Source organism: Macaca nemestrina, chromosome 8 (genome assembly GCF_043159975.1).
Source record: "Macaca nemestrina isolate mMacNem1 chromosome 8, mMacNem.hap1, whole genome shotgun sequence".
Classification (NCBI taxonomy): domain Eukaryota; kingdom Metazoa; phylum Chordata; class Mammalia; order Primates; family Cercopithecidae; genus Macaca; species Macaca nemestrina.
Window position 1 is genome coordinate 34,905,818 of NC_092132.1, and position 22,887 is coordinate 34,928,704.

Consider the following 22,887-nt stretch of genomic DNA (forward strand, 5'->3'; position numbering starts at 1 on the left):
AACTAGAACATGAAGCTTCAAGCCCATGAGTCTTTCCAGTATTTTTCACTATAGGTTTCTGTATATTTTTCTTAAACTATCCCAAGTATTCCCTGAAAGGAAGAATTCAAGGTTCAGACACAAAAGGCAACCAATTGGACATCAGCCTGATGACTCCTTTGGCTGCCTGCTTTCTCACAGAAATCAGACCAGGGTCCTGGAAAGAGACTCTGGGATGGAGAGTAGAGTGCAAGTGGCTTAGTAGGTAGTGGTGTTCAGATTTTCATCTGTAGAAGGGGACTAATGGAACCAGGATTGGGTAGAATGGGAAGGTGGTCGGTAAAGCAGTCTCAGAAGAGCATATGAGGAGATCTGTAGCTTGGATAGCCTTCAGAATTATCCTGAATTCATGCAAAGTGGTTAGGTACATGCACACACCTTATCAACTAGTTGTTGGAAGTGGAATGTCCCCCAAAAGAAGTATGACCTTGTGAAGTAGCTCTATTCATCTAAGGCAATTTGGATTAGAGGCGAGAATTAAAGGCTGACTCTAGCACCACATCCAGTCACTGCAAGAGTAAATCCTTCAGATTTAAAGCAGAATTTTGTCAATGACTCATAATATCCACTTTTATATACTATTCAAACAATTTATATTATGGTATTAAATTCCTCTAAAAATCATGAAATTGTGTCCATTTAGAAAGCCCATGAGTAGGCTCCATGAGATCTGTGAATTCCTTGAAACTGGACATTCTCTATACAACACATGTTGAAAGCATATGTTGATTTTTCTATGGGAAGTAGTTATAACTTTCATCAGTAAATCAAAAGGACCTGGATCTTCAAAAATGATAAGAACACAACCCTTTTCAGTAATTAGCAAAATCTATGGCTAAACTCTCTGAACCTAGAGTCCTTGACTTAAATTATTAAGAACTATTTATTCATTACTTTTTCTAGTGAGGAAAGTATAAAATGAAATAGAGATAAATAAGACAATAGTCTCTGAAGTTTCTCCTTTCTTGTCTCTCAAATAGAAAATTCTGAATCTCTCATATCTACAAGTTGAACAAAATAGCCCCTGCCTTGAGAAAGAAGAATATTTATTTTTCAGTTATCCAAGTGTGAGAAGGCAGTATGAATATATAGACAGAGATGTGATATGATATGATATATTATGAATGCTCACATTATTAATAATAACTCATTACCCATAGAGTAGGGGGAAATTGTGAACTATAAACACAGGGTGTTGTCATTTATATAACAGGTCAAGGTTTTTCACTCCCTCACCTTGTTTCTTCACAACTTATCCCAGATGAGAAGGGTCACTTAGTTCACTATGAAAATGAGGTTATGCAAAGAGGAAGTTTATTCTGCAGGTGTTTCCCCGAAAACATATTAGAATCCTTCATTGCTGTTTATGGTCAGAGTGGGATTTGATTGTCACTATCCTTGACCGTGGGATGGTGGAAAATTGAATCTCAACAAAAAAGAAAGGACAGAGCAGAAAGGAAGGGAAAATGAAAGAAAAGAAAGCAGAAAGTAAGAGAAGAAAGAAAGAGAGAGAGAGAGAGAGAAAGAAAGAAAGAAAGAAAGAAAGAAAGAAAGAAAGAAAGAAAGAAAGAAAGAGAAAGAAAGAAAGAAAGAAAGAGAAAGAAAGAAAGAAAGAAAGAAAGAAAGAAAGAAAGAAAGAAAGAAAGAAAGAAAGAAAGAGAAAGAAAGAAAGAGAAAGAAAGAAAGAAAGAAAGAAAGAAAGAAAGAGAAAGAAAGAAAGAAAGAAAGAAAGAAAGAAAGAAAGAAAGAAAGAAAGAAAGAAAGAAAGAAAGAAAGAAAGAAAGAAAGAAAGGAAGGAAGGAAGGAAGGAAGGAAGGAAGGAAGGAAGAAAGAAAGAAAGAAAGAAAGAAAGAAAGAAAGAAAGAAAGAAAGAAAGAAAGAAAGAAAAGAAAGGAAAGAAAGAAGGAAGAAAGACCAGCCAAATAAGGATGAACTGACTACTTCGTGTCCCCTTCCAATGATTCTTTTGTATCGTTTTCCAATGAAGCTTTTGGAGAGAATGAAATAGGAGTGGACCTATCCAGTCTTACGTATGCAATTTCACATAACCAACTATTTATTACTATTTCGAAATAAGAAGGTGTTCACTCTGGTAATCGAGTGTATCTACATGCATTTCAGATATTGCTGTTCATAATACAATATTAAATTGAAAGAGGCCCTAACATGAGTAGGTTATGCCCTTACAAATATCATTGTTCTCAAATGGGTTTTAAGAATACAAAATGGCAAAGGAAGGCAATGAACCCCAGAGTATATTTGAGTTGTGAAATTACGAATTACTTTTGTATATGTAGCTTAGGTGGAACACTTTCCAATTTTAATGATTTTGAGTATCAATCTAGATCATAATATTAGGAGAGATATTACAACTTGAGTCATATCCCATGGCAGAATATTATTTATTTTGACTCAAAATAATCTACTTCCAAACTGACACCCTATCTTTAACTAGAGTATGCATATTGGAAGAACGTTAAAGGAATATTGCAGTTGCATAAAGTATTTTTTTCTTTTTTGGTAAATAAACAACTGGAAAATGCTTAGTTTGTTAACACATGTGGGACTCAGAATGTCACTGGCAGTGACACTTTAGGATTGGTTGGTTTTTTACTGTTGACCAGGTACCAGTGTTGGCAGGGATAATCTGAAGAAATGGAGCAATGGAGAGACTTACTTGGCTGCATTCCAGAGAAAAGACAGGTTATCTTGCATTGATGCCATAAAGAAGCAACTCCAAACTCAGTTATTTTACTAAAGCTAAAACTGTATTTCCTGATATAGGTATTAAGGAAACATGGGGAAATCTGAGATATAAATATCAGTTTTGTTGTGTTATCTTATTACCTGCTTTCACTACCTTTTATCCAGGAGTATAGCTTCTAGGACTTATATAATTTTGTATGTAAACTTAGTGAATATAGAAACATCCACTGGTGACAGCAGCACTGATAGGAGAGCACCTTTTTCCTCTCCAAGCCCTAAAGACACATTCTGAAGTTTTCCTCCATTTGCAATTAAAAAAAAATTTTAAGTTACATGGCATTATGTTATGAGATACATATACATAGTGAAAAAAATTGTCACTAAAGTGAAGCAAATTAACGCATCCATCAGCTCGCATACCTACCCATTTTTTTGGTTTGTTTGTTTTTGTGTCAATTTTTAAAAACTTCTGTGTGGGGGCAATTTAGTTCAATAACATCAAATTGTTGAAAGAATACATCACTTACAATCAGAAATTTTGATGTCAATGGCCATTTATTGGCTATAACCTTTAAATTATCGCTAACCTCCCACCTATGTTCCCATTTTAAAAATGGAAAATATTTTTCTCAAGATTTCCAACAGAGATAAAAGGATAATAGAAAAGTAAGCAACAGTGGGATCTCTTAGCACCCACCCATATAATTTTTCAGGCAATTTATAATCATGTTCCTCTGGTGAATGACTTTTAAGATAGGAAATCGATTTGATTTTTCAGCAGATCAAGTGAGTCCTAAAATGATAGGGTGACTATAACAAATAACAGTGTAGTGTATATTTCAAGAAAGCCAAAAGAGATTTTGAGTGTTGTCACAAATAAATGATAAATGATAATAGTGATGGATATGGTAATTACCCGATTTGATTATTATACTCTGTATACATGCACCAAAACATCACATTGTACTCCATAAATATGTGTAATTATTATGTCAATGATAAATAAGAAACATAAATTTTGAAATGTTCCTTTAGTTTTGGCCTTAACTTCTCTGTGAAATGATGAATTTAATGGCAATTAGACGGAAATAAAGAAAAGCTTTTCAAGGCACAATTATGAAGCTGCTAATATCTTTCATGAAGCACAGCATGATTTGTTTCTGCTGCCTTGTTCTATTTCATTTGGCTGGAATCCCAATTGATTCAGGCATTCGTGTATGCTTCAAATCAGTGAAAATCTCATGCTTCTAGATTTTTTTCCTCACTTCTTTTTTTAATGCAACACCTGCTTTCTTAGTGTTATTTTTTTCCAGTTATCCAGATACGGAAACACAAAGTATAAAAGCTCATTTATATTCTAATCTGTGAAGATCATTTTTAATCCTGTTTTTCTCAACATTCAAATTTGTTTGCTATTCAATGTATCTTCTCATACCCCCTTTTTTGTTTTGTTTTGTTTTGTTAATTCTACAAGTGCTTAAAAATTAAAAAGAAAACTGTTTTGGCTCTAACTACACCTAACTGAATTAACACTTTCTATTTTACAAATAATTAAAAAGAAATATTACTGGAAATATTTATACTGCATAGAGTTACATCTGCTGAAAGGAAACACACACACACACACACACACACACACACACACACAGAGCATTTCACTTTCAACCTCTTAGCTTTCTTTCTTCCTTTCTTATTGTCTCTACTGCCATTCCATTGGAGAAGAGACTTCTTCAAACCCGATATATATTTTTTTATTTGTGTGACTATACCATTTTGTTTATACATTCACTTGTTATTGGACAATTCTATCATTCCAGGTTTGGGCTATTATAAATAAAGTATCATGAATACACATACAGATCATTGTGCAGACACAGTGTGTAAATTCCTAGGAATGGAATGACTGTCCATCCGATTTGTATACGTTTAACCTTACAAAAATTTGTTGGCCAGGCGCGGTGGCTCATGCCTGTAATCCCCGCACTTTGGGAGGCTGAGATGGGTGGATCACGAGGTCAAAAGATGGAGACCACGATGGCCAACATGGTGAAACCCCATCTCTAATAAAAATACAAAAATTAGCTGGGCGTGGTGGTGCACAACTGTAGTCCCAGCTACTCAGGAGGCTGAGGCAGGGGAATCGCTTGAACCTGGGAGGCGGAAGTTTCAGTGAGACAGGATCGTGCCACTACACTCCAGCAAGGGTACAGAGCAAGACTCTGTCTCAAAATAAATAAATAAATAAATGAATAAATAATAAATGGAATTGTTGGTCAGATTTTCTTTACTTTTAATAATTATTTTACATTTTTTTTAAGTTCTGGGGTACATGTGCAGAATGTGCAGATTTGTTACATAGGTAAACGTGTGCCATGGTGGTTTGCTGCACCTATCAACCCATCCCCTAGGTATTAAGCCCAGTATGCATTAGTTCCTTTCCCTAAGGCTCTCCTCACACTCTCCCTCAACAGGCCCCAGGAAGTGTTGTGCCCCTCCCTGTGTCCATGTATTCTCCTTGTTCAGCTCCCATTTATAAGTAAAAACATGTGGTGTTCGGTTTTCTGTTTCTGCATTAGTTTGCTGAGGATAATGGCTTCCCGCTTTACCCGTGTGCCTGCAAAGGACATAATCTTGTTCCTTTTTATGGCTGCATTGTATTCCATGGTGTATATGTGCCCCGTTTTCTTTACCCAGTCTATCATTGATGGGCATTTGGGCTGATTCCATGTCTTTGCTGTTGTGAATAGTGCTGCAATGAACATACGTGTGCATGCATCTTTACAATAGAATGATTTATACTCCTTTGGGTATATACCCAGTAATGGGATTGCTGGGTCAAATGGTTTTTCTGGTTCTAATCTTTGGGGAATCACCACAGTGTCTTCCACAGTGGTTGAACTAATTTATATTCCCACCAAGAGTGTAAAAGCATTCCTATTTCTCTGCAACCTAACCAGTATTTGTTGTTTCTTGGCTTTTTAATAATCACCATTCTGACAGGCGTGAGATGGTATCTCATTGTGGTTTTGATTTGCATTTCTCTAATGATCAGTGATGAGCTATTATTCATACGTTTATTGGCCACATGCATGTCTTTTGAAACCCCAGAAGAAAATCTAGGCAATACCATTCAGAACATAGGCATGGGCAAAGACTTTATGATGAAATCACCAAAAGCAATTCGAACAAAAGCAAAAAATGACAAATGGAATCTAATTAAAATAAAGAGCTTCTGCACAACAAATGAAACTATCAACAGAGTAAACAGAAAACTACAGAATGGGAGAAAATTTTTGCAATCTATCCATCTGACAAAGGGCTAATATACAGAATCTGCAAGGAACTTAAGCAAATTTACAGGAAAGAAACAAACAATGCCATTAAAGAGTGGGCAAAGGATATGAACAGACACCTTTCAAAAAGAAACCCAATCTTTTAAAAATTATGAATCAACTCTCCTCACTTAAAAAGACAAAGGCAAATTGAGAAAAAACAACCAAATTCTGATTAAAACTTTTTGTTGTTATTTTAAAATACCCCTGAGAATGAAAAAATCTTGTTCAATTTTTGGCTCTTGTAGAAAATATCAAGTTTGAATATAGTCAGAATCTAAAACTGGTTTTAGAAATGTCCAGATCAAGTGTGTGTGTGTGTGTGTGTGTGTAATATATGTGTGTGTGTGTATATATATAAAAATACTAAATGTATATAATATAATAAATATATATTCATGTATTTATCATATATTCTATAAATACATATATGATGGTGATACAGAAGGTGGCAGAGAAGTTCTGGGTAGAGAAGGGCAGGGTCGCTGGTGAGGGTTCCATTCTCAGACTTGTGCCTGCAGACCTAAGTGAGAACAGGCACTCCTGTTTTTGTGCCAAAATGTTGCATTTTCCAAGTCCACTCTGGCACACCATGCCTCCCATCCTGTGCCCATATAAACCGGAGACCTTAGTGGACACACACCCACATGACTGTACATCAAGAGGAGCTGTGGAGAGCAGCAGACAGCGGAAGAGAGTGGCAGGGAGTGGCAGGGAGCAGCAGGATGGCATTGCAGGGAGCAGCAGGATGGCGTGGCAGAGAAGGAGAAAAGAGGTACCCGAACGTCAAGAGGAGTTCAGCCATTTTTGGACAGTCTCCCCTTGGATAATCTCCCGGAGAAAATGATCTCCCCCACTCCTCCACATTCCAGCTCCCCATCCACCTCACTGAGAGCCACCTCTGCCACTCAATAAAACCTGACATTCATCCTTCAAGCCACCTGTGATCCGATTCTTCTGGGACACTGGGCAAGAACTCAGGATACAGAAGGCTGTCACACTGGCTCTCTGCCCTTGTGATAAGGCAGAGGGCCCATTGACCTGATTAACATTCAATCTGTCTGCAGACGGCAGAGCTGAAAGAGCTTTGTAACACTGGGGCTGCAGGCAGTCACCCCTAGACACTACCGTGGGGCCAAGAGACCATAGCACTCACCTGGGCCTCTGCACCTGCCCATCTGCATGCTCCCCCTAGGGGTTTGAGCTGTAGTGCAACTAAAGAGGCAAGCCAATCCCCTGTCACATGTCCTGCAAAGGAAATAAAGGAACTCACCTGTTTCAATCATAAGTAAAATGTGCATATTATATATGATACATATATATACACACATATATATGAGAGATATATACACACACACATACACATACCATGTAGTATATATAATACTTAAAATTCATTTGAAATAAAATATATAGAAAACTCTCAAAAAAAATGAAGGAAAAGAGTGAAGGAAAACTAAAAGGTGAAATATAAAAGTTTTATTATAAATTTTGTTAAATATTTCTGTGTGTGTATATATATTATCTCTATATATGTAGTCTTTATAGCTATATAATATCTATATACTATAAACAAATCTAAGAGAGAGAGAAAGGCGGAGAGAAAGAGATACAGAGAGAAAAATCTATATGCCTCATCTCCACATAAACATGGTGCTGGAACAGAGAAATACAGAAAATTATATTCAGTTATTGCCCCAAAGACACATTATTCAGATTTCTCAGGAACACAAGACACAGAGACCAGGTAAGTAGAAAATTCTGTGTTGGAGATCTCCTGGTGTAGCTGTTTGTGTAGCTTCCCTAACTGAAAGATCCAACATTTAAATGTTCACATAAAATGTTAAAAAAAGAAAAAATTTAAATGTGACTGAATACACCATTAAATCTCCTAACATAACTCCAGCATTCTAACCACTATTAGTCATTCAAACAAGAGTTATGAAAAACTCAAAACAAGGCTTTTTCCTTCATTTTTAGTCATGTTTTTAGGTAGAAATTATTCTCATTCATGAACCTGCAGGGGATAGTATAGATGGAAATGGCAGCAGGAAAGACTTCCATCAGAGGTGAAAGCAAAAGAGAGAAGAGGAACAATTAAAAATAGATTTCCAGATTTAATCATCTTGAAGTATGGTATTTGTTAGGTTTTTAAAATGCAAAAGACATGCAGCAGTATTTTGTTTTGAGCTCCACAAACATAACAGGCTGATTTGGTACACCTGTCGTCATCGCTATTTAACATAAGAAACATATCTTGAGTGCATGTGCAACAAACCGAAAATCTTAAGTATATTTTGCATAACATATATGAGATTCTAGATGCAGGTGTTATGGCTAAAAATATGTGTTCCTGTAAAAACTTTGACAGATGAGTAAACAGAAACTGAAATGATCTTGTGCTGTTGGAGTAAAGCAGAATATTATAAATTACAACACCTATCATTTTCTCTCAAGGTATGGATTTCCATTAACAAGAATGCAGAATTAGCTTTGCAAATGGTAGGTGCAGGTAGGTGCAGGAAGCCATTATTTCTGAATGCCAGGTGGTAGACACTGCTATGATTATATTGTCATAGGAACCATTTTTTCTCTAGTTTTCCCCATATTATCCTTCACAGAAAGTAGAATGATGACAATGCAATAGATATTTGTTTTATTGGTATTGTCCTCATTTCCAGGCATACATTCTAACCTAATCACCAACCACTGTCATGTCTTTGTGTCTAGCCAAAGACTAGTTTGGAAGAGGAAGCACCTGGATTTTATTATGCTCTCTTCTACTGTTCATTGTAAATTACTGAGAGCATTTTATTTCTCTCCATTATTTCCAGTGTCCAACCAACAGATATGTTCTCTCAATCAATGACAAGATATGTATGCCATTGTTGATGCATTTTTCATATTATATATTTTTGATTTGTCAAGGATTCTGAAGATCTGCTACTTACAAATATTTTCTCTTATCTATTGCCTTGTTTTTAAAATACACACTAAAATGTGCAACAAATTCCCCTCCAAAAGACTTTCCAGTGTCTCAGTTCTTATGTCATTATCACCACTCACACGCACGCATTCACATGCACGCATGCATACGTGCCTGTAAATGATTTAGCTACTTTTCATAATTCAATCAGGGGTCCTCAGGTATTCAGGGCTAATTTGCATAGTATAAGTGGAGAAAAAAAGAGAGACGTATTTATATCTTTCCTAAGTGGTCCTTTATAACTATTAAGATGTCCTTAAAATAGAAACTGTAACAGTTGGCATTTTAGAATTTATCCTGCTTTCAGGTGAGTTTTCTTTCACACAGTGTTGGGAAAAATATATTTCTGCCAAAAGTATTTAAGACAGTTGATGACAACTATTAAAATAATAGTAGTCCAGTGTCAATCAGAGGTTATTAATACAATTAAATTCAATTTAAAATGTCTTTACAGTGGGCCTAATTAGAGAAAAGCACTGAATTAAATTGTCATAATTACAAAACTTCATCAGGTGGTAAATCCCATAGATAAATAGAGCCATACTCACAAGCGTGTGTGTCAATAGAGGTGTGTTTATTATTAAAATAAAAAAAATACAGAAAACCATATTTCAGTATGATGCAATGAATACAAATGTTAACTTTGGAAGAAAATACAACTCATAGAGAATTTTTAAAAATTACATTGGAATTATACCATCTTCTTGTTATAATCCAGTACTTAGGTAAGAGTATGAAAGGCCTGGTTAAGTACCTAAATTAACCATGGTGAGGAAAAGAAGATCAATTTAAAAATATATATATTTTAAATTTCTTTAATTGCTGAATGCCTGTTAGGCTAATATTTGAAATATCATTATTTAGTACCACAACTGATGCATTTTCCTGCTTTCTCATCATTTTGTTTGCAAGTCATCTGAAAGTCTTATTTCCTCATGTACTTAACACATTACCAAAGTGGAGCTGTGCTGTTATCCTACAGTATAATGTTGGAATCCTATGCTGTAATCACACGGGATAATATTGGAAAAATAGGAGTATTTAAATTATTTATTTACCTGTATTTTATTTTTTTGAGACAGAGTCTCACTCTGTCACCCAGAGTGGAATGCAGAGGCATGATCTCGGCTCACTGAAACTTCTGCCCCAGGGTTCAAGAAATTCTCATACCTCAGCCTCCCGAATAGCTATTACTACATGTGCACCACCACAACTGGCTTTTTTTTTTTTTTTTTTTGTATTTTTAGTAGATATATGGTTTCACCATGTTGGCCAGGCTAGTCTCGAACTCCTGGCCTCAAGTGATCCTCCCACCTTGGCCTCCCAAAATGTTGGGATTACAGATGTGAGCCACCACACCCAGCCTAAATTATTTTTGAATGATATTTTTTCCTTCTGTTTTCAATTTACTTCCAACGGTTTCTAAAGACATGATCACAGCTGCCTGAAACATGGCTTATTCAGTCATGTCACCTAGATCACTCTCAAATGCTCCTGAACTTGTGGTCAGTCTTTCACATGGATATGCAATTTGTCCTGGTGAATCTACCTGGTGCTGCTGCTGCTGCTGCTGCTTTTCAAATAGGTTTCTCTTCTCTTCCAAAGTTCTTTCGAAGTGAGATTTGTCCCTGAGGTCTATGGAACATCTTGAGATAAATTTGTGGAATTGCCTTGCATACTTAGCTGAATAGCTCTGCAGAGATGTGCTTCTTCACCTTCCAGGTCAATTACTAGGCGACTTAGTCCCGGAGCCCTCTGCAATTCCTCCTCCTCATGTAACATTTCTGACCATTCATTTGTCTCTAAGACTCATTCCAGATCTGTTTCATGGAACCTTTGCTGTTACTTTATCTAAGTCTTCTGTAATAAGTTTTGGTCGATGCATTTATTGGAGCCTAATCATCTGCAGGAGTTGGTTGGCCTCATAGTCTGGCAGGTCGTCCTTAACAAGAAATATAGAATAACATTCCTGTTGTAATTGAGCTGAGAAAAGTGCAAGGTAGTTATCTGATGTTAAGTCTGAAACCCTCAAGAAAGTATTCGAATTAAACATTGTTCTCCTAACTTTCTAACTGTAAACAAGTATTCTTTGTAATTGCATGTAAATTATCTTACATTTATAAAGTTGATCCTGAGCCTTTGATACTCCGGACTATTGAACAAGATTAGGTCTAAACTCCAAATTTGCAAGGCATTGCTTATAATCTGAATAGAGAAAAAACAAAAACAAAAGCAAAAAAAACCTGTCACTTCTATTTCCAGAAGGCTACTGTAAAAATGCGTTTCTAGTTTCTTCTCTAGAAACTCTTCCTTCTGCCATTCTCATCCTCTGTTCTGCATCTAGCTGATGTACAATTGAAGATAATTCCACAGGGCTAAGATATTCTCCTTATAATAAATCATGCCAGCAATGTTGAGTACAAAGCGAGCCTTCTTGTTTCTCATGAAAGATTGACTACTTGTTTATTTGTCAAAGAAGCTCCATTTTTAACCAATTATCTTAATTTCAAAAATTGTTTCACTGTGTTTTCATTTTCCTACTTTGTGTTTTCTAAAACATCTGTTTACACTAAGATATCTTAATTATGCTTTAATGTTTTTTCTTGCTGTGGCATACCAAAATTTCTGTTGAAAAAAAATGTATCCCACTTTCTTTGGTTAATGGGCTTGATATTTAATTATCTCCATTGAGTAGTACAAAAATTATATCATATTAAACTGACATCCAAAGGATTCTATGACAATAGTCCAAAATCATAAGGACTATGGGCTTCTAGTAATGGTTATTAATATAGCTCTTTAATGTTTTTAAGATAACCCTCCTAACAGACTTAATTTTCTATTACTGTGAAAATTGCTCTAAACATTATTAATAGCAGCTTAAAACAACAAGCATTTATTATCTCACATAGTTTTTAAGATCAGAAATTCAGTAGTGGTTTATATAGCTGATCCTGATTGAGGATCTTTTATAAGATTTTAGTAAAGCTGTCAGTCAAAGTTCAGTCATCTGAAAGTTGACAGAGACTGACGGACCTGCTTCCAAGGTAGCTCACTTGTATGGTCAATGGCAGAAAGTCTCGGTTGATTATCACATGAGTCTCAACAGAAAGCTGTGCTCCCTTGCAGCTGACTTCTCCCTGGTAAGTCACTTAAAAAAGTGAGATACTAATTCACATACCCACCAACAGTGTATAAACATTCCCTTTTCACTACAGCTACACCAACATCTATTGTTTTTGATTTTTTAATAATGCCCAATACCCATACTGGAGTAAGGTTGTATCTCATTGAGGTTTTAATTTTTATTTCCCTTATGATTAGTGATACTGAGCATTTTAAAAATATTTGTTGGCCATTTTTGTATCTTCTTTTGAGAAATGTCTGTTGTTGTCATTTACCTACTTTTTAATGGGATTATTTGACTTTTTTTCTGGCTGATTTGTTTGACTTCCTTGTAGATTCTGGATATTAGTTTGTATAAAGATATTAGATGTATAAAGATATACATCTTTGTTGGATGTAAAGTTTGCATTTTTTTTCCCAATTCTGTAGACTGTTTATTAAATATTTCTTCTGCTGTGCAGAATCTTTTCAGTTTAATTAGGTCCTATTTATTAGTTTTGGTTTTGTACCCAAAAGAAAAGCAGTCACTATTTTAAAAAGACACCTGCATGCATAGGTTTATTGCAGCAGATTTCACAATTGCAAAGATGTGGAATCAACTTAAATGGCTATCAACAGATGAGTGGATAAAGAAAATGTGGTATATTAACAACATGGAAAAATACTCATAAACAAGAATACAATAATGAATTTTTTAAATATGGAACTGAAGGCCATTATCCTAAGTGAAGTAACTCAGAAATGGAAAATGCAATACTGCATGTTCTTACTTAGAAGTGAGAGCTAAGCTGTGGATACACAAAGACGTGCAGAGAGGCATAATAGAAATTGGAGACTCAGAAGGAGGGAGGGTTTGAGGTGGGTGAAGGATGAAAAATCATCTATTAGGTACAAGGTACTCTATTCAGGTAATGGATACTCTAAAACTCCAGGCCTCACCACTATACAATTCATTCATGTCACCCAAAACCCCTTGTACTCCTATAACTATCGAAATTACAAAAACAAAAAGAGGGACCAAGATGGAGGTCACAATATATTTTATAACTCAATCACAGAAGCAACATACCATCAATCTCTCATATTCTATTGGCCACATCGATCAACCCTAGTAGAAGGTGGGAATGGACTGTACAATGGAATCAATACTAGGAGGTGGAGACCAATGGAGGTTACCTCAGAGGCAGGCGGCCCCACACATGATCAAGATAAGTCCATATAACTTAGTATTTGAGAACTAGAATAAATTTCCTAAAAGTGTCCTCTAATAAGTCCATCAGGGCTCTAGGTGAAAAATCAGTCAAAAGCCATTTTAAAAATAAGCATAGTTTACATTATTCTATGGCATTTTCTTTTGGTCACCACTCAGTGATTTCTAGGGCCTCTGTTCCACCTGCTGTCCAAAGCAACCAGAGGGACTACATAATGCTAGTCACCTTGATGAGCTCCAAATACTTAATATATCTCCCTCTCTTCCCCAACGCATGAGCCTGAAACTTGAATAGTTATGATGTTGTCCTGAAGACTATATAATGTGTTTTGAACTAACAACCAATCTTTGAAAAATGTCCTCCCATAAGCAGAATGCAGTTGGAGACAAAGCACAGAAGTTGAATCACACCTAAATACATAGTTGGGAAAAAGGTCTATTGTTATCACCCATGATTCGTGGCTTTGCTCATTTGAAAGTCTGGGTTCTGAAGAATGCTTCCAAGATGAGTCATGTTGATTTAGATGAGATTATCTCTGGCCAAAGTAGCTTTTCACATGATTAAATCAAAAGTCAAAACAGGGTATTTATATTGGCTGGCATGATCAATCCTCATGATCCAAATAGATAAATATTACATAAAGGAGGAAAGAATATGAATAGAATTCAGATGACCCCCTACTACACCCACTAGCATAACAGCACAGAGGCCTAAATGTTATTGTAATCTGTACAGGCAGGAACACCAAAGTCACAGATATTTATTAACATAAGTTTGGATCATAGAATTAGGTAGAGAACCCTGTCAGGTTGAGATTGCTGTCTCAAAACCAGAAGAATTTGAAATGGGTGATAGAGGAGGTAATTTGTAAATTATATGTTATAAACTAGAGTATCCATTTTTAAATCTTTGCTAGTGTTTGCACTTATATTTATATTGTAACAAATTTCCTCCTGTGAAAAGCAGTAAGTATTTTCTACAGAATTCAAACAGAATTGGATGCAAAAATTACTGAAATTTTAGGCAATTTTCCCTTGAAAATGAAATTTGTTTCAGTTGTACAAGAAATATTTGTATTATGTCATATAGGATAAATTTTTTCTAAATAAAAGAAGATTGTATGTATAATTTTGGTTATAGTAGATATTTGTTACTTGTTAATTATCCATCGTGTAAATATCCCTTGAATTGTCAAGGAATCCCTAGTGTGATGGTGGAACTTGAAGCAGGCAGGGCCCCATCCTACATTCATACCCTAATAGCTCATAGACATATAAACTTGGGTTGAGCTTGAATTCACATATTTCTTTCTCAGGCATTGAATGTTAAGGGAGAGTGAAAGTTATTCAAGAAAAGTTTGAGGTTATTTAAGTTAAAATGATCAAATTTCCAAGAGTGGCATTCCTGAGTGATGACAGGGCTGTTTCCACAAACATTAATGTTCAGAGTAGCATCTAGCCAGTCTGTTTCAGTAGCCTGTTGTCTACTGGTTAGTTATCTTGTTCTTGCTTAATTTTTCAGCCTGGTCCTCCAGATTTACCCTAGGAGCAATTTTATATCATTTATTAAGTTATTTTCATTTTCATGTTACATTTTTGGTTTTGCTACCAAGTAGTAGCAATTTGAAAAATGCTGCTTTGATGTATATAGCAAGTATATACTTCTCCTTGATGGGGCTCCTGAATATAAGATAAACAAGTCAACAGTCTGTTGATGAAAAGAGAAGAGAAGGAGAAGAGAAAGTGGAAATTATCAGTTTACATTGCACCATGTATCAAGTAAATGTGGGTTTGGAACCTTTATGTCAAATTTATTGCACAATAAAACATAAGAAAGTATTATGGTTGTGTATTTCTTTTTTAGTCTATTTTAAACTGTTAGTAGTTTATTGTACAGTTGGTAGAAGCTGGAGCAGCATATAAAACATTGAATATTGCAGTTAGGTAAGTCCTAGGGTTGTGAAATTTGAAAAGGTTTGCTAAGATTCTTTATTAAATCAAGAGTCAACTTTATAGACTCATAGTGACTCAGAAGATTGTATTTATTTATTTATTTATGTGACAGGGAATGAAACACAGCAATGCCAAAAGATCAAACTGAAAAATAGTTTTAATATTTTGTTGAAGAAAATACAAATAATTTTAATCACTTCATCTGCTTTTTCTGAAATTTCTTGTTATACTTGTTTTCTTAATCTATTCTTTTCTTCTTAAGATAGTGTCTCGCTCTATCACCCAGGCTGAAGTGCAGTGGAACAATCATAGCTCACTGTAGCCTTCAACTCCTGGACTCCAGCAATCCTCCCACCTCAGCCTACCTACAAGCTAGGACTACCTGACTCATTTTTTTGTTTATTTTTCTTTTTTATAGAGACAGGGGTCTCCCTATGTTGCCAAAGCTTGTCTTGAACTCCTGACTTCAAGCAATCCTCCCACCCTGGCTTCCCCAAATTTTGGGAAGTCACAAGTAGGAGCCACTGTGCTCAGCCTCAATTTTTTATTTATAAATATCTTGTTGTTAGCTCACCTATAGTTATTTTTTGTTTACATTTTTTCCTATGTGACCACATCCAGTTTTACAGCTTTAAATAACATCAATATTCCAATGCTTCTCAAATCTCTGTCTAAATCTGAGCTTTTCTCTGAACTGCAGATTCATATCCACAGCCACATAATATTAGGTGATGGAATCATATGAAATTGATGACATTTGACTCTTTTGGACTCACAAAATACTTATATTGTTCAAATTATCCATATCTTTACTTGGATATTATATACTAATGTCACATTTTACATTTTCAAAACATAGCTCATAATTTCCATCCCCTTAAACTCCTTGTCAAAACTTTTCCGAATTCAGGCTTTTAATCGCAGTAAATGGCAACACATTTTACACACTTGCTCATAATTGAAACCAAGAAGGTTCTTGATTGGTTATTACTTCACATAACTCTAAATTCAGTTCATTAATAAGCCCTATTTTTCTACTTCCAACATATTTTATAGCCACTTATTTCTATCCTTAGGAATAAAATCCAGTTAAAGTCACCATTACTTCTTGGATTGGCTATCATTATGGTCTCCTGATTAATTTCCCTGTCTCTACACTTGACCACTTTTAAAGGATCTGTTCTGTTCATAAAAGAGAAGGTATTTTTAAAATGTAATTTATATCATCCCATTCCTATACTAAAAATACTTGTCTCCATATCACATTTAGATAATCAATATTATTTATTTATTTATTACTTTGGGTAATTTTTATTTTTATATATAATTTCAAAATTACATAAAAGTTAGAAGAATAGAACAAAGAACTTTCATACCTAAACAAAGGGTATACAGATGGTAATTTTTAAAATGTTTCTATCCATTTGTTTTATCACTCCTTGTTGTTCTCTCCTTCTCCCAACCTTCTTTCTCCTCTCCCTCCTCCACTACACTGATTGTTTTTGGAGCCATCTGACAGCAAGTTGGAGATATCATGACTCTTGACATGATTCACTAAGGACCCAATATTACCTCCTTGGTATGCCTATGCATAACCTAAATCTAATCATGAGGACACATCAAATAAGCTCAATGAGAGGCGCATTCTGCAAAATATTTGGTCTACACACTTCAAAAATTCAAGGCTGTGAAAGAAAACATATATTGATTATTTACCATAGCCTATAAAATGCTACATATTCTGAGTACAGCTATTTCTCTGACTTCATCCAGCAACACTCATGCCTTTCTCATTATGTTCCAGACACTCCATTGTTTTTCATTTTTATTTTTCTCCTGCAACATGCCAAGCTTGCTCCCCTTCCTTAGTATCTTGCTGGAGCACTCTTATCTTAGATCTCTTATCTTAGATTTCCCTACAGTGATCACCTTCTTGTCATTGCTTTTCCAGTTCAAATTCTATCTAACAGAAGTAACTTCCTTTAGATAGACTTATATTTCTCTCCCACAGTACTCTGTTTTCTTTACCTCATAAAACTTTACTTGAGGTTTAGTATAGTACTTTTACTTTTTATTACCTGGTTTTCCTCTCCCCCCTCCCCTTTATCTTCCAGAATACTAATTATTTTACAATTGGGACTTGCTTACCTTGATTACTATTATAAACTCTGCACCATGTTCCAGTAATCTGGTAGTCAATTAATAGACGTGTTGAAAGAATGTAGAAATAGATTCCGTAAACTGATAAAATGACATAGACTATATATTCATTTTTAAGAGGTTCATGCACTAAGAAATGTGTAAAGCAATGTATTTTGATAAATTATAAAATATTTCCTGAATATTTTGTCAGAATTTTTAAATATTTAATAATTCAATCTGATTTTTACAGGTATGAATTTTTCTTTTAGTTACCTTGGGTGCGCTTACAAGTCTAGTGAACCATCACTTAACTGCCTTGAAAGAAGAGATTGGTGTCAATAATTGAGTTACAGTTGCAAAAGACATAGTACATCTTGTTAAATTTTGAAACATGAGTATGACTTCAAAATAATTATGTAGATTCTGGCTATTAAAGGAAGAGGAAATTAACATGGAAATAATTAATGTGATGTTGTCTTGTATCAATTTAGCTAAACTAGAATTACATAATTTGAAATTCCCTTTCCTTTAAGGTTCTAGTGCAGTGTTGGCCACAAAATAAATTTTGTGATTTAGAAGGTGGAAGTGAAGCAGCAGCAGCCCATGTTTAAACTCCGAAATTTGATGTAAAGTTAGGTATGGTTTCAGATAGCTCACATTGTACAAGTCTGCCAGATTATCTTGTTGGCATGAGGAAGTAGTTGGATCTGCAGCACCTGGAGGTCCCACTGAGTCTCTGTCTTCAGCATTTTCAAGTACTTGGCCAAGTGCTTTTGAAATTCCATAGTAAAGTGCATCAACTGTATTGTAGGTCATGAACATTATCAAAGTTGGAGGCTTCAAAGCAGTAAGACAAAAACGCAAGTTCGAATTTCATTTATTCTTATTGATTACAGGCCAACTACATGGATTTTTAGTTTAGTTAGTTTTTGTTGTTGTTGTTGTTGTTGTTTTTCATCATGCTTTGTAGTGATTTAGTAGCCTGGGACAATGTAAGATACAATTTCTAAATTGAAGACAAGTTGCCACATCTGTCCCCTCCTTAAATTAAGAGAGAGGCATGATGTTTATTGAGATTTTTAGATTTACTAAGTGACAAATATCTCACTTTGGCTTGCTAATCCAAAACTTTTATCAAGTAACCTGAGAAGCTACTAGTTTGGAGTGTGGCTCAAATCAAGAAAAGGCTCTTTAGCAGGTCTAGGTTGCTTGCAAACTGCTCTGCCACTTGGACCATATGATTCAGCAGATCCAATTTTTCTTGACTTATCTATGACAACCAGGTATGCTGTACAGAGCACTGGGCAGGCATGTGCGGATAATCATAATGCAACTCTAAAGATTTTAACAAAATTACGCCACTCTCTAAGGATAACTATCCTTATTTTAAGAAAAAGATCTGGGCATGTTACAGAGCCTGAGTAGAGACTGAATGCTTGACAATCAGCAACAAATTTATAATGTGAACATCATGAAAAGGATGTTGTCTGACTGACCGAACCATAAAATTAGGTGAGCACAGCAGCACTTCATCATCAAGCAAAATTGTTATATATGAGATTGAGTTCAAGTAAGTCCTGCAGGCTCAAATAAGGCATCTTAGAAAGTGGTCCACATGTCCATTGTTCATATGCCTGTTAAATTGCTTCCTCACTTTCAATACTTGTTATGGTTTCTTATGTCCATTAGACCAAAAACAATACTCTAGCCCATTTATAAATGATTCTACATAATATGTTGATACTACCTGAATATGGAGCACTACAAAGTTTTAGCTTCATACTGGAAAATCATTTTTAAAATAATGATAAAGGAAAATCTTTCCAGTTGGCAGAATTTTGAGCAGTACACCTGATTGTTCATTTTACCGAAAAGAAGAAATGCCAGATGTAATGATCTGAAGTCATTCATGACAAGTGGCAAATTATCTGGTTGGATGGTCAGGGACATGGAAGGAACACAATTGGGAAACTGGTGACAAGGAATTCTGGGAAGAATTATGTAGATAAGCTTCCTCTGAATGGGCACAAAATCTAATGATATTTGTGTTCCGTATGAAGGAAAACCAAAAACCATTTCAGCAGATGGCAATCTTCAAACCCATGTGGACAAGTGGAACTGTTCTGTGGATGAAAATCAGTCTATCTACCCAGATATCTCTGTTGTAGCCCAGTGGGCATAGGAACTTAGTGGTTATATCAGCAGGGATGGATGTTATGCTGTGCTCAGTAATATGGGGCTTTGACAGCCAGCTTGATCTGGCTAACTATGGGTGAGTGACCAACATGCCAACAGCAGAGATCAATAACAAGCTCTAATACTGTGCCATTCCCCAGGGGGATACTGGCATGCTGATTACGTTCAACAGCTTTCATTGTGAAAAGGGCAGTGCTTTGTTGTCTCTAGAAGAGATACTCTGGTATTAATTTAACTTCCTTATCCAAAATGCTTTAGTTAAACTCATCATCTATGGACTTATCAAATACTTTAATGACCTCCTGAGTATTCTTCACATCATTCCTTTTGAACAGGGAACTTATTTTGTAACAAACAAAGTTAGGCAATGAGCTCATACTTGTTGACATAACTAGTCTTACCATTTCCCTCACTACACTGAAGCAGGTAGCCTGAGAGCATGATGGGTTAGCTGTTTCTGACTACTCAGTTATGGTACCAGCTGGGCAGCAAACACCTTGCAGACTGAAATAATGTCCTTCATAATATGGTATATGCTTCATATCAGAAACCACTATATAGTTTTTATGTTCTTCTCCTATTCAAAATTCACTGTCTAGAAATCAAAGGGTGAAAATGAGAGTCATTTCTATTACCTCTATTTCTATTACCTCTTGTATTCACTCGTGACATTTTGCTTTTCTTTCTCAAATTCCTAGAATTTGAGGCTCTGCAAAACACAGGTGTTTGTTTCCATGGGATAATTTCACCAGAGGACACAACAATGATAAGCTTTTGGAGAACTATACTGCAAACTTTAGAGAATGGAACATGTTAGAATTTGGAGAGGAGGATAATTATCATTCAAAACAAGAGTGTTAGAAAAGACCTCATAGACAAAATAATATTTAAACAGAGATTTAAAGTGGGATACAATGCCATGAAGAACTCTGGGAGGTAGACTTCCCAGCAGAGGGAACAAAAGCGCAAAGTCCTCAATACAAGATCATGCTTCACGTGTTCGAGATCGCCCATTCTTAACATTTGTAGAGTCATGGACCAAAGTACAAATGGAGGTTTATAAACCATATATTTAAATATTTTAAAACGATAAATCAAGTTAACAAATCACTATAATCTGTATTTGACAATTAAACCTTTATAATGACCTGGCATTTGGGACTCTGAAATTCCACACAGGAGCATATACCATTGTGGGAAGGGCAAGCCCTCAAAGTGGGACAGCAGACTGATATTCACCTCCTTTCTTTTTCCACCCCGGGCTTTTGTATCACACCACAAAGGGTCACATGTGTTTGTGGGAATTTATCTTCCATATCCAAACTCTTATTTACTTCCGAATGAACACAGCCTTTGGACACTCTTCGGGCCACCACACTTGTGAATATGGTCCAGGGAAGAGACTTGTGAAGGCCCTGGAGGTGGGATTAGAATCTTTTTCATAGGGAATTATGGGATTCCAGGTGTTTGTAGCATATACTAGAATGGGTATGTGCATTGGTACATTCTCTGTCTCCACAGACTCCCATTTAGGGGAAGAGTATTGCTATAGGAAGGCCGACTAGAACCATTTAAAATACCCAGCTCAGAAAAGGAGATCCTTCTTTATCTAATGGCAGTAGCAGTTTGAGGACAACCCACCAGGCCATGTGACTGCAGTAGAGTTAGCAAGAAAGAATGTGCTAGATAAAGTTATAGAGAAGTAGGAGCTAGAACAAAATTGTCAGTGGTTATCAGCCCCAGTTGCCCATTAAGATCACTACAAAAGTACCATTGCTTGGTTAGCAACTCCACAAATTCTGATTCAGTTGATCTGGGCTAAGGTTTAGTCATAACAAATTTAAAAAGCCCTGGTGACTGAATGTAGAGCCAAATTTGAAAACCATTTATATTTTGCTTTTCTCTCTGAGATAGGAAATTATTGGATAATTTTGATTAGAAGAGTGCCACAAAAGAGTGCACATTGAAAAGGAAATTAATATAGAAGCAGGATGAAGAAAAGTTTCTAGGGAGTATAGAGGAGATGTAGTGAGATCAGTTTAGGAGGCTATTGAAACAATACTGGGAAGAGATAATGATGCTTTAGACCAAAATGGAAACACTAATAGAATTCTAGATGATAATACTGATAAAGAAGTCTGAAGTTCAGGATAACTCAATATATGTACTTTTTAAAATAAAATAACTGCATCTACAAGATTTTGGAATAGTACAGCTTTTAGACAGGTTTATACAGTCTCAGCTTTTCAACAGTGAAACTTGTACAGAGTTGCAAATAATAATAATCTTTTCACTTATTTATAAATATTCATGATAGCCAAAAAATATTTAAAATGATATGGAAACATGATAAATCATATTTGTACCTTGCTGTTTATACCAGCTCTAGATAAATTCTATGTGCATTATAACACATTAAATACTATTTGAGTTACTAGGTTAAAAAAAAATATATATATATATACAATAGAGCCTCAAATGGTTCATAATTTTTCTAGCTTACAACTCATAAAAACTCATTATTAATGTCAAAATTAATGAAGACAGATTTTTTTGCCAAATGGTAAAAAATTGCATGCTTTCCAAATCTATGGTTAAGTTAGTAAAAATGTGATTTTTGAATAAACTGGCTCCAAATCATTATTTAAGTACACTTTAGAAATATTATCAGCTTTTAATAATTTTATTACAAGAAAAAGTATGGACTTATTCCCTAGGTAAGAGAACTAGGGCAGGTGGGAGAATTTAAGGGGGAATGATGAGAAGAAATGTTGAGGTATACTATTATTTTAAAATGCAATAACTGAAATTACAAACCTTCAGATCTGTTTCTCTCTGTTACTTGCCTCATGTTAATATTGTTTATGAATATGCTGCAACATGTGCACTGTCAGAATAAAATCTAGAAAAGGCCCTCAATGCCTAAGCATTTCAATTCATGCTTTTACCAATCTATTTTTCATGTTATATTTTTATTGTGTCCTATTAACCCCATTAATACAGGAGGAATTCCTGCCTTAGGATTATGAAGATGGTTGAACACATGACTCTTAACACTGGACAGATGAAATGGACAGCAGTTCATTAGTCACTTACACTCACAGTCCAGTGGAGGAGGACAACCCATACCATATTTGGCAGTTGCACTTGGGAATGGAATGACCAACCAGGTACTGTGGGATGCAGGCTTTGTAGAA

The 22,887-nt window shown here is 35.4% G+C and overlaps 1 pseudogene; it reads right to left on the reverse strand.

Annotated features, from left to right (window-relative positions):
* Positions 1-10,281: 10,281 nt before the first annotated feature.
* Positions 10,282-11,665, reverse strand: LOC105476127 (ataxin-3-like; annotated as a pseudogene).
* Between the last annotated feature and the right edge of the window lie 11,222 nt (positions 11,666-22,887).